At 39.9% G+C, this 16,332-nt stretch overlaps 1 protein-coding gene across 9 annotated transcripts in view; it reads right to left on the bottom strand.

The window, feature by feature from the left end:
• LRCH1 (leucine rich repeats and calponin homology domain containing 1) overlaps positions 1 to 16,332 on the bottom strand; it is a 252,676-nt gene that overhangs the window by 213,957 nt on the left and 22,387 nt on the right. The window contains exon 1 of one of the 9 annotated variants that reach the window (XM_080662532.1): positions 7,174 to 7,300. The exons of the other annotated variants lie outside the window; for them this stretch is intronic. The gene's annotated coding sequence lies outside the window, so the exon portion shown is untranslated. Of the gene's footprint in view, positions 1 to 7,173; positions 7,301 to 16,332 lie in introns of those variants that run through there. 9 annotated transcript variants of the gene reach the window in all.

Raw genomic sequence — 16,332 nt, 5'->3', positions numbered from 1 at the left:
CCAATATTCCTGTCTATCCCCATTTTGCAAAATAGGAAAATGGGGCCCAGAAAGATTAAGGAACTTGCCCGAAGCCACACAGTTAGCCAGTGGCCAGGCCACGAACTATATAAGATGAGGAGACTTCTAAGGTCACATCCTTAACTTCTGCCCACACCACCTCTAAAAAATACCTAGAATATATTGTTCAACTAGTATATGAAGGGAAAATGCATTAAATAAAAAATAAGTTTCCTGACCTCGTGAAGTTTAGAATGTAGGTAACTAAAATCAACAACAACAACAACAGAAAAAACAACCTTATTTGAAATGTTAACAAAAAATGCAAATCAATGATTTTTTTTTTCAAATTTTTATTAAGGTATTATATGTGTACATATCTTACCATTGCCCCCCACCCCCACCCCACTCCCATACATGCCCTCACCCCCCAATGTTTTGCATCCGTTGGTTACTCTTATATACATGCATATAAGTCCTTCAGTTGATCTCTTATTTCCCCCACCTCTCCCTAACCTTACCCCTGTAATTTGACAGTCTGTTTGATGCTTTACTGCCTCTGTAACTATCTTTTTGTTCATCAGTTTATAATGTTTTTCATTATCCCCAAATGAGTGGGATCATGTGGTATTTTTCTTTCATTGACTGGCTTATTTCACTTAGCATAATGTTCTCTAATTCCATCCAAGTGCCTACAAATGGTAGTAATTCCTTCTTTTTTACGGCAGCATAGTATTCCATTGTGTAGATGTACCATTGTTTTCTGATCCAGTCATCTGCTGATGGGCACCTAGGCTGTTTCCAAATCTTAGCTATTGTAAATTGTGCTGCTATGAACATAGGGGTGCATATATCCTTTCTGATTGGTGTTTCTGGTTTCTTAGGATATATTCCTAGGAGTGGGATTACTGGGTCAAATGGGAGTTCCATTTTCAGTTTTTTGAGGAAACTCCATACTGTTCTCCACAGTGGCTGCACCAGTCTGCATTCCCACCAGCAGTGCACGAGGGTTCCTTTTTCTCCGCATCCTCGCCAACACTTGTCATTTGTTGATTTGTTGATGATAGCCATTCTGACAGGTGTGAGATGGTATCGCATTGTTGTTTTGATTTGCATCTCTCGGATAATTAGTGACTTTGAGCATGTTTTCATGTGTCTCTTGGCCTTCCTTCTGTCTTCTTTCGAAAAGATTCTATTTAGATCCGTTGCCCATTTTTTTATTGGATCCTTTATCTTCCTTTTATTAAGTTGTATAAGCTGCCTGTAGATGTTGGAAATTAAACCTTTATCAGTGATACCATTTGCAAATATGTTCTCCCATACAGTGGGGTTTCTTGTTGTTTTGTTGATGGTTTCTTTTGCTGTGCAAAAGCTTTTTATTTTGATGTAGTCCCATTTGTTTATTTTCTCTTTGGCTTCCATTGCCCTAGGGGCAGTATCACTGAAAAAGTTCTTTTGGCATATGTCTGAGATTTTGCTGCCTGTGGATTCCTCTAGTATTTTTATGGTTTCCTGTCTTATATTTAAGTCCTGTACCCATTTTGAGTTTATTTTTGTGTATGGTGTAAGTTGGTGATCTAGTTTCATTTTTTTGCATGTATCTGTCCAATTTTCCCAACACCATTTATTAAAGAGACTGTCTTGACTCCATTGTATGCTCATGCCTCCTTTGTCAAATATTAAATGCGCATATTGGTTTGGGTCGATATCTGGATTCTCTATTCTGTTCCATTGATCTATATGTCTGTTCTTGTGCCAGTACCAGGCTGTTTTGAGGACAGTGGCTTTGTAATACAGCTTGAAATCTGGTATTGAGATCCCTCCTACTTTATTCTTCTTTCTCAGGATTGCTGTGGCTATTCGGGGTCTTTTTTTATTCCAGATGAATTTTTGGAGAGTTCTTTCTAGGTCTGTGAAATACGCCATTGGTATTTTAATAGGGAGTGCATTGAATCTATAGATTGCTTTGGGTAGTATGGACATTTTAATGATGTTGATTCTACCAATCCATGAACATGGTATATTCTTCCATCTGTTTACATCTTCCTCTATCTCTTTTTTCAGTGTCCTGTAGTTTTCCGCATATAGGTCTTTTACCTCCTTGGTTAGGTTTATTCCTAAGTATCTTAATTTTTTTGGTGCGATGGAAAATGGGATTGCTTTTTTAGTCTCTCTTTCTGTAAGTTCATTGTTGGTGTATAGAAATGCCATAGATTTCTTGGTGTTAATTTTGTATCCTGCTACATTGCCGAATTCATTTATTAAGTCTGTTAGTTTTTTGATGGAGTCTTTCGGGTTTTTTATGTACAATATCATGTCATCTGCAAATAAGGACAGCTTTACTTCTTCTTTTCCAATTTGGATGCCTTTTATTTCTTCTTGTCTAATTGCAGTGGCTAATACTTCCAGTACTATGTCAAACAGGAGTGGTGAGAGTGGGCATCCCTGTCTTGTTCCTGTTCTTAGGGGAAATGGTTTTAGTTTTTGCCCATTGAGTATGATGTTAGCTGTGGGTTTATCATATATAGCTTTTATTATGTTGAGGTATGATCCTTCTATTCCCACCTTGTTGAGAGTTTTTATCAAGAAAGGGTGTTGGATTTTGTCAAATGCTTTTTCTGCATCAATTGATATGACTATGTGATTTTTATCTCTCAATTTGTTTATGTGATGTATCACATTTATTGTTTTGCGGATATTGAACCATCCTTGCATTCCTGGGATAAATCCTACTTGGTCATGGTGTATGATCTTTCTGATGTACTGCTGGATCCTATTTGCTAGAATTTTATTGAGGATTTTGGCATCTACATTCATGAGGGATATTGGCCTGTAATTCTCCTTCATTGTGTTGTCTTTATCTGGTTTTGGTATTAGGGTGATGCTGGCTTCATAGAAGGAGCTTGGAAGTGTTCCTTCCTCTTGAATTTTTTGGAATAGTCTGAGGAGGATAGGTTTTAGTTCTTCCTTGAATGTTTGGTAGAACTCTCCTGTGAAGCCGTCTGGCCCCGGGCTTTTGTTTGCTGGAAGCTCTTTGATGACTGCTTCAATTTCTTCCATAGTTACTGGCATGTTGAGCTGTTTAGATTCTTCCTGATTGAGTTTTGGAAGGTTATATTTTTCTAGGAATATGTCCATTTCCTCCAGGTTGTCCAGTTTGTTGGAATAGAGTTGTTTGTAGTATTTTTTAACAATCCTTTGTATTTCGGCGGGATCTGTTGTTATTTCACCTCTTTCATTTCTGATCTTGTTTATTTGGGTCCTCTCTCTTTGCTTTTTGGTGAGCCTGGCTAGAGGTTCATCAATCTTGTTTATCCTTTCAAAGAACCAGCTCTTGGTTTTGTTGATCTTTTGTATTGTTTCTTTGGTCTCTATGTCGTTTATCTGTGCTCTGATCTTTATTATTTCCTTCCTTCTGCTTACACTGGGCTTTTCTTGTTGCTCTTTTTCTAACTCTTTGAGTTGTTGGGTTAGGTAATTTATTACCCCTGTTTCTTGTTTTTTGCAGTAGGCTTGTAGAGCTATGAACTTCCCTCTCAGGACTGCTTTCGCTGTGTCCCATAGATTTTGGATTGTAGTGTTTTCATTGTCATTTGTTGTCATGATGTTTTTTATTTCTTCTTTGATCTCTCTGGTAACCCAGTCATGGTTTAATAGCATGCTGTTTAGTCTCCATGTGTTTGATTTCTTTGGGTTGTTTTTATTGTAGTTGATTTCCAGTTTTATGTCACTGTGGTCTGAGAAGATGCTTGATACGATTTCTATCTTCTTGAATTTGAAGAGACTTTGCCTATGTCCCAACATATGGTCTATCTTTGAAAATGACCCATGTGCACTTGAGAAGAATGTATATTCTGTGGCTTTGGGGTGAAATGTTCTGAAGATGTCAATTAATTCCATCTGGTCTAGTGAGTCATTTAGGATTGATGTTTCTTTGCTGATGTTTTGTTTAGAGGATTTGTCCAATGGTGATAGTGGGGTATTAACGTCCCCTACTATGATTGTATTGCTGTCAATCTCTCCCTTGATATCCTCCAGGAGTTTTTTTATGTATTTGGGTGCTCCTGTATTGGGTGCATATATGTTTACCAGAGTTATTTCTTCTTGTTGGATTGCTCCCTTTAGTATTATGAAATGGCCTTCCTTATCTCTTGTTATGTCCTTCAGTTTGAGATCTAATTTGTCAGAAATAAGTATTGCTACCCCAGCTTTTTTTTCAGTTCCATTTGCCTGGAAAACCTTTTTCCATCCCTTCACCCTCAGTCTGTGTGCGTCTTTTTTTCTGAGGTGGGTTTCTTGTAGACAGCAGATATATGGGTCATGTTTTCTTATCCAATCCGTTACCCTATGTCTTTTGATTGGGGCATTTAATCCATTTACATTTAAAGTTATTATTGATAGGTACTTATTTGTCGCCATTCCTATTCTTTACCCCTGTGTTACTTCTTCGCTTCCTGTTTCTTTCTTTCTTTCTTTTTTTTTTTTTTTACAGCAGACCCTTTAGCATTTCTTGCATTGCTGGTTTGGTGGTAATAAATTCCCTTAGTCCTTTTTTGTCTGTGAAGCTCCTGATTTCACCTTCAATTTTGATTGACAGCCTTGCTGGGTACAGTATTCTTGGATTCAGACCCTTCCTTTGCATGACTTTGTATATTTCATTCCATTCCCTTCTTGCCTGATGAGTTTCTGTTAAGAAATCAGTTGCTAGTCTGATGGGGGTTCCTTTGTATGTAACTTTCTGTCTCTCTCTTGCTGCTTTTAAGATTCTTACTTTGTCATTGGTGTTTGCCAATTTAATTATAATGTGCCTTGGTGTCGGTCTTTTGGGGTTCATTTTGCTTGGGACTCTGAGCTTCTTGGATTTGTGTGTGTTTTTTCTTCCCTATATCTGGGAAATTTTCTGTCATTATTTCTTCAAAGAGGTTTTCTATTCCTTGCTCAGCTTCCTTTCCTTCTGGAACCCCTATTATGTGGATGTTGTTTTGTTTCGTGTTGTCCCAAAGTTCCCTTAGACTCTCCTCCTGCCTTTTAATTTTTTTTTCTAGAAGTTGCTTTTCTTGGGTATTTTTTTCCATCTTGTCTTCTAGCTCACTGATGCGGTCCTCTGCTTCTTCTAGTCTACTCTTGATGCTTTCTATTGAGTTCTTTACAGCAGCGATGTCATTTTTCATTTCTTCTTGGTTCTTCTTCATTTCCTCTTGGTTCTTGCTCATATTGTCGAATTTGTCTTCCATTCTTTTCAGCCACCTTATGACCATTTCTCTGAATTCTTTTTCTGGAAGGTTGCTTGCCTCCATTTCGTTTACTTCCTTTTCTGGTGATGCCTGCTTTTCTTTCATATGCGGACTGCTTCTTTGTCTCCCCATGGTCTCTCTTCTCTGGGTGTCTGGTTATGTAGTTCTCTCTCTCCTGGGTTGATTTAAAGGCACAAAATACAGCACTACCAGGTACAACTCACAAGGCACTGAACAGGAATGTATTCACGATATTAATAACCTCCAATAAAGGTGACCACCAGAGAAAGGCAAATTAGGTGATAGGAGAGAAAGAAGAAGAGGAAAAAGGAAAGAAAGAAAGAAAGAAAAAAAGAAAAAAGGAGTGAGAAAATGAAATTGGGAAAAGGGAAAGTAAAGAGAAAGAAAAAAAAAGTAAGAGAGATAAGAAAGTGACTAAGAGAGAAAGGGGAACAGACTATATATATTGGGGATAAAACTCCAATAGAACAATCACTAATCCCAGCAAATGCCAGCAACAAGTGCCTGGGGATTAGTACAAACTACCACACCAACTAATATGGAGTGAGGCAAGGGAAAGCTGAAGCACAAAACAAACAAAAAAATAAACAAAAGAAGAATAAGGAAAACAATCTCACAAAAAAGCATAAAAATTGGATATAATCTACATTCAAGCAAACAACAACAAAAGGACAGAGAGAAGGACAAGTTTATGGATAGCTCAGACAGCGAAGGGAGAGGTGTATGTGGACTTGGAGCAGAGGATTGGAGATTAGATATGTAAGTAGGGTGAAATTTTAACAAGGGGTAAACAGAAAGAATAGGGAAAATCTAAAGCAGTAAAAGGGTAATATAAACAGGACACTGAAAAGGGGGAGGTTAGGAAGAGAGTGATGGCCTAAAGGTAGAGTTGAGATAGAGTAAAACGATGCTAAAGGAAAGATAAAAATAGAATGTAGAACCCTAATCCCAAAATAAAATGAAGAGAAAATAAAATGACACTTTAAAAAAAAAAAAAAAAAGATAAAATAGCAGTAGTAATAATACGGATTGAAAATAAAAATGTAATCATTAAAAAGGTAAAATCAAGTGATGAAAAAAGAAAAAAAAAGTTTCTTGATTAAAAGATGCAAAAAATGAAAATAAAAATAAATAAAAATAAATAAAAAAATAAAAGGTAAAAATAAAATGTGAAGTAGTGAAGGTCATTCACTTCCTCTGTTTTTCTGTTTGGCACGCCTGTTTCTCAGTCCAGACAGTATTGCAGTTCCCTGTGATCCACTGCTCTTCGGCGTTGTAAGCCAGTCCTGATTTTAAGCAGGCGGTGTGTCTTAATTTCTCGTATTCCTTTATTTTTGATTACACAAGAGTCGATTTGTGATTCAGCCCCTGGGTGGCAGTGTTTCTGGATTAACTTCCGGGTCTATCTATGGCCTCTCTAGGCAGTGTTAGAGCCTTCTTTCCCTGTGGCACTCGTCACCGGCCTGTGGGAGTGGTCTGCCTCAGAGCTGACTCTCTGATGGTCACTCCCCGCTCCGATCCCCAGGTTCCAGAAAAACAACCTTCCCCTGCAGTCTCCCAGGGTGTCCCCAACTGGGTGATCCTATGTATTGGGCTTAGTAATCAGAAGCAAGAATTTCAAGAGGAAAAAGCCCAGTTGTGCGTACTCCGGGACTCCGCGTAAGCCCAGGCACCCAGGGAACGCAGGGGCTGCGCGTAAGTCTGGACTGCCTGAAATTCTTAGGGTGTCCCTGCACTTCAGATCAAAATGGGTTGCTTTTTAGAGTGCCCTTCTCTTAGCAGCTCTGAGGACCCCTTTCCACAATCACAGATCACGCCAGCCCCTACAGCCACGGATTTTTCTAGGCACAGACTTCCCTGGTCCTCCAGCTCCCGCAAAACGCGCGTTCCTCTCTCCCGCCGGGACCAGAGACCTCACCTTATCCCAGGCGAAATCTGACCTTTCCGTGGTGGAGTGTAGAGCTCCTCTGAACCCGTGTGTTTGCGCCAGTTGGGGAGCGTTGTTCTGGGGCTCGCAGCTGTTCCTGGGGTGCCGCCGTTGTGGATTCTCAGGCTTCAGATAAGCTCCACTTTCCGGATCAAGATGGTGCAGACTCCGCATCCAACCCCGCAGCTCCGGGAGGGGACCCAGCCACAGTTGGTGCTGCCAGGTCAGGGGAACCCCGTTCAGCAGTCCCCCACCTCCTTCTGGAATTCAGCTGTCTCCCAACCAGCCAACAAACACTCCTTGTGCGACCCTCAGCTGTTCTTTCTTTCTGCTCCGGGACAAGGCTCGGAACACGTCTGTCTATTCCGCCGCCATTATTCCCTCTGCAAATCAATGATTAAGGTAAAAAATGTATAGCAATCTAGTCAGACCAGATCATATTGTTAACTTTCATTCTATTGAATAAAAGAGAAAGATAGGGGTTATAGTTACTCCCAATAGCCTAGCAGGAGTCCTCAAACTTTTTAAACAGGGGGCCAGTTCACTGTCCCTCAGACAGTTGGAGGGCCGGACTATAGTTTAAAAAAAAAAAAACTATGAACAAATTCCTATGCGCACTGCGCGCCCGGGATGAGTCGGCTGCTAAGCAGGACAGGCAGCGGCACCCGGCGGGCCGGATAAATGTCCTCGGCGGGCCGCATGTGGCCTGCGGGCCGTAGTTTGAGGACCCCTGGCCTAGACACTCACAATTAGATATCCTGCCCAGAGGGGAGTACTGATATTCATAAATGCAGCCAGGAATCTGAACCACCCTTTGAGCCAAATGAGTGGCTTCTGAGTTAGAGCAGAAGAGTAGGTGTGCCACAGGAAGGCAAAACTCCACTACCATATTCCTAACCGAGACCTGTGGTGCACAATATGGATTGTTGACTTAGTTTGGAAAAGAAAATCTCCTGGTACAGCGGCCCTTGTTCTTTTTAATATTTTTTTATTGACTTTAGAGAAAAACACACCGATGTGAGAGAGAAACATCAATTGGTTGCCTCCACACATGCCCCGACCAGGGTATGTGCCCTGACAGGGAATCGAACTTGTGACCCTTTGGTGCATGGGATGACTATCAACCAACTGAGCCACACAAGCCAAGGCAACCTCCTTCTTTTTAATTTGGCCAGTATTCTCACTGGCTATATTTTCTTTAGCATCCAGAAAGAAACAGAAAATTAGACTATAGTTACAGCAAATTTCACCAGAACCTTTAAAAAAAGGGGAAACTAGAATTGATTTGTCTTGGTAACTGTTAAAATTAAACATTTAATGTGAGAATTGGTAAACTTTTAAAGAAAAAGCTTCTCAGTTTTATGACACTAAGATAAGCCCCTGGAGAATCTGTGGCAGAATGTTCCCTAAGATTACAGTATATAGACACTGATACTTCTGGCTTTGATCAAAGCAAGTATTTTGGGAACACATTTTTGAGAAATGTATTATGCTCCCAGCTCCACCACCATGGCTGAATGGAACTTTTTTCTTTCTGAGAGAGCACGTTTTTATGGTGTAAGGTGTTAGGAGAGTTGGATTAGGAGTCTTTACTACTGAACCCAATAACCACTGAGAAATGCTTGGTAGTGCTTCCTCTCTAATTCCATCAAACAGCATCATGCTCCTCTCCTATTAAGATATCCAAAGGGACTGAAAGCCACCTCAGAGAGCCTCTCATGGTTCCCGGCAACTGGAAGGATAACATGACAAAAAAGACAAGAGCAACAGTTGTTTTCCCATTGGTGGGAAAGCCTAATAACAAGAGTCCTTTGTATCTTAAAATGCACTCAGATTTTTATAATGGCCAAGGTCCCATGGAATGAGCAGCTTTTAGCTATACCTCTTACTTTCTTCAAATCATTTTTTTTAAATTCTTCTTGGATTATATAAAGGAAGAACAACCAATTATGGAAAAGAGGGGACAACCAAAAGAAGGACAGGAGTACCAGGCTTGAAAAGGTGGAACATGAATTCAAGGTGGGGGGTTGGGGTTGGTGGGACATTCCAAAGGCTCAAGCAATCTTTGGTTGTGATGTTCAATCCACCCTTTTTCAGTATAGTATAACGGTTAAGGGCATAAACTAGAGTCAAACTCCTGGATTCTGGTCCCTGAAATGGCCACTTCACAACTGAAAAATTATTTTCCTTCTGTGGTTCTGATTCCTCACATCTAATATGCGGATGATAACCCTGCCTTACAGGGTTCTTGTGAGACATGGATGAAATGATAAATCTCATGTGCTTGGAACCATGTTCAAAGGATGCTGGCGAGTCACATTGTATCCTTCTCTCCGAATTCCCATTTCCAAATCCTTTGTGCCCCATTTCCTTTATTCCAACTTCCAGTTCCCTTTTTGATATTGTTGTTGTTGTTTTGCATTCATTTTCGTCCTTGGCCTTCCCACCTGGCCTCACTTTAAGTCTTTTCCTAAGATGCTTTAGGCAGTCAATACCATATTCTATTTAGTGCACAAAGATTGGGGGAGGGGGAGGCAGGGGAGGAAGGGGATTGAGGCTAGGGTGAGAGACAAGAGGCCGAAGCAGAGGCAATGAAAGAAATGAGGAGACTGAAGGAGAGAATAAAACCTACCCACAAGGTTCCAAATGTCTGGAGGGAGTTAATACATGGAACCCACTTTCTGGTATAAAAGTGTCACAGGGACTGTCTTTTGCTTTATTTCCTTAATCAAGGCAATGACCCATTGATGAAGCAGTCTAGAAGCTTACCCAATGATATATTTATTAACAAAAGTATGACTTCCAGCTACACACTTCAGTATCCAAAGTGCGGCTAAAATACTACTACTATTCTAATGAGGATGAGGTGAGGATGATGAGGATGATAAAGGTCTATAGTCAGCTTTTGTGCATAAATTCCCTTTGCTATTAACTTCAGTAGAACTCACCTAACACTAAAAACTTGGGAATTTCTACCAATTCCCCTTGTGCACTGCTCCTCTTTGGAATAGTAATTTTGTCCCAAAAAGCTCGGTCCCTTCTAACATCACTACAATGTCCACTGTGTGTCGGAAATGTCTCACAGGTGACAGGTTTAGTGCTCACTATGTCAGCACTCATTAAGCCACATTTTACAAGATAAAGAGTGGCAAGAAGGAAAGGCACTTTCCTGTTGGTCTCACAAACTAGTTCATCATACAAGCCCTGCTGCATTAATGGGTGATTTACCAATTTACACATCTGTCCCAAATAAAAAGGGTTTTCCACTCCAATGTCAGTGCCCCAACAGAAAGCAGTGTGCACTAGCCCTAAATGCTGGCACGACAGGAAGACCTGGGTTCCTTTCATTTCTTTGTGGCTTTGTTGTTGTTGTTCCAATTATTGGGTAGTATGCAAACTGCGAATTATGCTTTGGACAATTTCACATCCTTGTTCTTATAACACATGATTCTGGTAAGGAGGTAAGAAGAGGAGGGCCTCAGAAAAAAAAAAGTAAAATAACTGAAGCTCTTTTTATTATTTTCAAACTTTTAGATACAGTTTATAGTCAGGTTATAATTTGATTACAAGAGAGAATTAGTTTTAGAGCTCCTTTTTCATTGAAAATAGTTTTGTTAAGCTTATCCAGAGCTAGCTATCAAACAAGACTGTTTGAGTTAAATGGGGCTGAATTTCACACCAAAGTGCATAAGAAGTTTCAGTCCTTCACAAAGCCACTGTTTAGACCTGACTTTTCAGAGGTATAGATGGCAAGTCTTATCTAAATACTCTCAAGCTTCACAAGACTAACACGGTTACAGCACTGAGGGTCTTAAGATCAGGCACCTCATGCTTCAACATTTTAAGTTGCCAAATGATGAACAATCATTGTACATATGTTTCTGAAGCCAGTTTTTTATTTTCAACTGACAAATACTTGGATGTTCACACTGCTTAGGTACATTAGGGATAAAGTAGGCAGCTGCCTTCGGTGGGTTTACAAAAAAATAATCTCAAATGCATAAAGATGGTGAAAAGATAATTTAGGAACAAAACTTAAGATTATTTGCTTTGTTGTAATTATTGAGATGTTATTATCTCTTTATTGATCACATCACCAGGACAACAGTGAAAAACCTCAGGAAAAGCTCAGGTGGAAAGGGATTAATATAAGGAAAAATAATTTTCCACTCACTACAAAGAGGGTATATAAGCAAAAACCATTTCCAAGAAAGAAAAAATAATCATAAGCAAAAGAACATATCAATCCAGCTAATATTGACACCTTGTTCCATGGAATTCTAAGAAACCAGATGGATAGTCAGTCTACTTTTCATAATGGTTAATATTTCTCTGATGAGTTATTATAATGAACACAAATGACTGCTGACCGTCAGAGCTAGCGTTGTGTTCTGTGGGTTCATATAGGTGGCAATACAGTCTTCAAACTCTGTCTATAATTAGATGCTACAGTTGAGCATGTGATAGCACTCCTACTGGCTGAGTCAACCAGACCAGAGCACAGTCCTTTTGGCATATTTTGTTTTTATTTCCAGACCTACATACAAATTCTTGGGAATGCAGTACTTTCCCTGCACACAGTAAGTTCCCCATCTACACACGAAGGAAAACGTCCCAACATTCTTCATAAGGGAGGATACTTTTATCAGCATTAGGTTTTCTCTGCAAAGTTGGGAGGCTACAGTGTGTCTCTATCAGTGAAAATCATTAATAAAAGGGAGAGAATGCCAACCTGTCCTCCCCAGGGAACTCCCCCAGAGTCGGCTTCCCTGTCCTTTCTGGAAGGAGGGCCAAGCCTTTATATTTCCAGTTTCCAGGATGTTAGCATCTGACTGCAGTAATTTCGATGTTCCCAAATCCAACCCAGTGACTGCCAACTCTGCACAAGAGCCCAGAGACCAGTCAGCAAGATATTTGAGTTCTCAAGGGAGTCCAAAGGACCAATTTTGGAGAGAGTGCAAGAATTGGAAAACAGGGATAAGCTATCAGAAAGAAGAATAACATGGTACTTCTGGCTGAAATGCTGGTTCTTACCATCCAGAAAGGCACTCACAATGTATCCAAGTTTAATTAGATGAGACAGACTCACTATTTGTACATTACCTGGCTCCAGCCTTCATATTTTCCTCTGAATTTTAATGAAACCCTCCAGGAGCTACTATTAATGTGTCATCTTTTTGCCTTTGCAATGCACTAAAAGCAGCAATGTTTACACAAGGTGGTACCCATGCCTGGGAACTGTCAGGGAAGCAGGCCATTGTCTACACAGGAAGCTTCTAAGGCTGGGCAGAGAGCTATTATGTCACGGAGGCTTTTATACCATGTGGGCGCCACAAAACACACATCCTTTCTGCTCTTCCAAATTAAACACAGACAGCCACAAGCCAACCGGAGCCAGGAGATTTTAAGTTAAGGCTTCGTTTCCACACCTAATGCACCTCACTGCCAGAAAATTCCAAGGGGATGCCGCATGTGTGTGTGGTTATAAGGGATGAAATAAAAACTCACACTAGGTTTTTATTGCATCCTAAAGCAGAGATTCCATCTCTGGAAACTAGAAGCAAAGCTAAAGGGGGTTCCCTTTAGTGGGGCCTCGACCCTGTGTGTCCATAGTGGTTCTGCCCAAGAGCAGAATTGATGTGGGACACAGCCTAGAAGGTGGGTACAGCTCCTCGGAACTGATACCTGAAATCAAATCTCCTTCTTCTTTCCTTTTCTTTCCTTCCTTAGTGGCTGTTTCTTCTCTTTGCTTATACCTTTATGGTTACCAGGAAACTGCTCATTAGTGATAAACTGCTGGCAACTGCATTTTATAATAAGGAACTCAATACCTTCACTCATTCTACAATAAAACTGGTTGCTGCGTTCATCTATCAGGATTCATTCACCTCATTCATTTATTCTTTCAACATGATTGAAAATTCTGGGAGGCAAAATTTTAAGGTGGCCCCCAAGATATCTTCCCTGGTCTATATGCCCTGTATAATCCTCTCCTCTTGAATGTGGGTAGGACCCTAGAATATGATGGGATATTGTTCCCATGATTATATTACCTTATATGGCAAAGGGACTTTGCAAAAGCATTTAAGATCCCCAATAAGTTGATTTTGAGTTCATCAACAGGGAGATGATCCTCAGTGAGCCTGACCTAGTCAGGTAAAGCTTATTAAAAGAGGCACTGGGACCTCTTCTAAAGAAAAAAAAAAAATTGCCATGAGTTCTGTGAGTTCTACAACTGGATTTTGCCCATAAGCTCAAGAACTCCAGAGAGGACTCCAAGCCTCAGATGATAGCAGCCCAAGACAACACCTTGATTACAGTCTTGTGAGACCCAGAGCAGAGGACCCAGCTAAGCTGTGCTCTTACTCCTGACCCAGGAAAATTGTGAGGTAATAAATATATGTTGTTTAAGCCACAACGTTTTTGTGGCAATTTATTATGAAGCAATGGAAAATAATACAAATGTCAATGTGGGCCTACTGTGCTGGAATGCTGGGGACAAGGAAATAGAGAAGTGTGATACGATAAGGTGCATATGATAAAGGCTAAGTACAAAATTCTATAAGACCAGAGAAGGGAATGTCTAATTGTTGGTTGGGAGAAGTTGAGAACATCTAGCGAGAAGCAGCATGCTCTCTTTTCGAAGGGCACCAAAGTTAACAACATTTAAAACTCAGAACTTTAATCAACAACATCACTGTGACCATGTTGTGAGAAGCCTCCCAGATCTTGAAATACATATTGATAATCAGAATAAATATTGCAGTTATTCTGCTGAGTCCAGCAGCAACAGACAACTTCAGGCAGGAATCCAGGTTAGTAGAAGGAAGGGCGTTTAAATTGTTTCACTTGGGAATTCTAACAAGATTTACACTGACAATTTAAATCCTATAGAAAAAAAAATTGAAAAGGACATTCTTACATCGATTGCCAACTGTTTTTATGGCACCGGGCAGGGCTCTAGAAGCTTTACTGGCTGTCAACTGAAAAGCTAAAATACACAGGCAAGGCTTTAAAAATCCTTGAGAATTTTTACAAATAGGAATGAGACCACTCCACCCTTCCCCTCCCAAACACACATGCACACAGCTTTAATTCTGCAGATATAGGCTTCAGAGCAATTTCTCCTTCAGCTTCGAAGGAGAACCATGTGTGTGCAAAGCATAGAAATGGAAAGCCCACCCAAGCCCAGTTCTAGCACCACAACCAAGGCCACAGTAAGACTTCCTTCTTTAAATAACCGTACACACATCCTGTGGTTCAGTGAAGCTAAACCATTAAATAGGCAATCCTCTCCTACGTTTGGGGTGCAGAGCTGAGCTTAACACTCTGCACCTTTAAGTTACTAATCTGCAAGAGAGAACACAACCCTTTGTGCTGGTGACAAGGGGGAGAAGCAGCAACACAGAACCAGCCCTTTGAGCAGGTCTGCTCCCATGGTCAAGTCATTGTCCAGGTCAGACAGGAATGGAAAGAGCATGCCCAAATAGGAGCCACTGCCTTATTGGTCAGGTATATCAGGCATATTTTGATCCAATTGGCCAAAAGAACCTGTTATTGTAACATTCAAGAAAGTACTTGTAAATATTTAATGTAAACCAAAGGCTAAGAATAAGCAGAATCTTTATGGTTACTGCTGTCAAAAATAATGATGCTGGCTGAGTTTATCCAAACAGACAAGAAAAAGATGAAGAAAAAACAAAAAAATCCCATACACCAAAATGAAAAAAAAAAACACAAAAAGAAATTTCCAAGCAACTAAAAGTAAACAAGTACGTTTCATAATCAGTTTTAAGTAGCATAGATGGACTTTTTTTTAAATCTTCTAAGTCAGTGGTCAGCAAACTGCGGCTCGCAAGCCGTGGTTTGCCGCTGTTGACTAATGAGTTTGCCGACCACTGGAATAGGGGCTTAATCACAAGGAACAACAACAGCCTGTAATTATTGGAATCAAGAGTCTAGGTCAGTGGTCGGCAAACTCATTAGTCAACAGAGCGGCAAACTGCGGCTCGCGAGCCGCAGTGTGCCGACCACTGTTCTAAGTAATTAAGGTTTAACTTCCTTTTTAAAACATTAGAACAGGCACACACGGTTTATATGTTTGAAGAGAGGAAATAATTGAGATGGAAATGCTTTAAAAAGCAGGAGGGGGAACTCACAAAATAATTATAGTTAAAAACTTGATATAACAGACTAATTCGGGCAAGGAGGTGTCTATTAAAGCAGAAAGTCCGTTATAAAATAAAGTAGGTTTTCCAAATGTGTATGTTAAATATTGACAAATTAATTTACCTGTTTTTACTTACGTAGACACATTTATAATTATGTATGAAAAGTTTAATTTATGTGTTACTGTAACTTTATATTTATACTGAATAGGTCTAGTAAATGTGTGCATTCATTAGTCACCTCGAGCAAACAAATGGGTTGTGGCTTAGCCCACATCAGAACATCGGCCTGCATGCATTAAAACTGCTGCAGCCCTAGCTCTCTAAAAATCAATGGAAAAATATCCTTGAGTGAGGATTTACCAAAAAAAAAATGCTACAGAAAGTCACACCATGAAACAACAGAACCAAGTACCTCATATGATGCAGTGTGATCACATGCTAATCATTCACTGAATACTACAAGCAGTGACTCTTGGATTTAAATATGTAGACTATAGTTGTACATATGTAATATTTATTTATGCTGGCAAAAATACTAAACTGTTTTTTCCAACATGTGGCCTATTTGCTAAAATTTGTTTAAAATAAGTGAATTAATAACAAAAAAAATAACCTGTTAATTTAATTATAAGCAAATCTTGGTTAAAAGCATTTTTAAATTAATAGGGTGTTAATTTTTCACATATGACATACAGACCTGAAATTGTGTTCGTTAAATCTGAAGTCCATTAAATCGAGATCCACATAATTGAGGGTTTACTGTATTTTGAGTCTTCAAATGGACAATGAGAGAAAAGGTGTCCTCTTTATCAGTCAATTATTCAACATAGTTTGAAAATGCCACTTTGTCCCTGAGCATGCAATCCAAAACAGCCCCACCTGGTTCTTTCCCTGCATGTCAACTGTCACCATTTGTCATTGTACTCACTAGTTTCTCCTCCACTAGACTAACTGGCAGCTCCATGAAGGCAGGCACCAC

The sequence above is a fragment of the Plecotus auritus genome (genome assembly GCF_963455305.1).
Source record: "Plecotus auritus genome assembly, chromosome: 3".
NCBI lineage: Eukaryota > Metazoa > Chordata > Mammalia > Chiroptera > Vespertilionidae > Plecotus > Plecotus auritus.
Note: the sequence above shows the minus strand (reverse complement) of the source record. Positions and strands in the feature narration are given on the sequence as shown.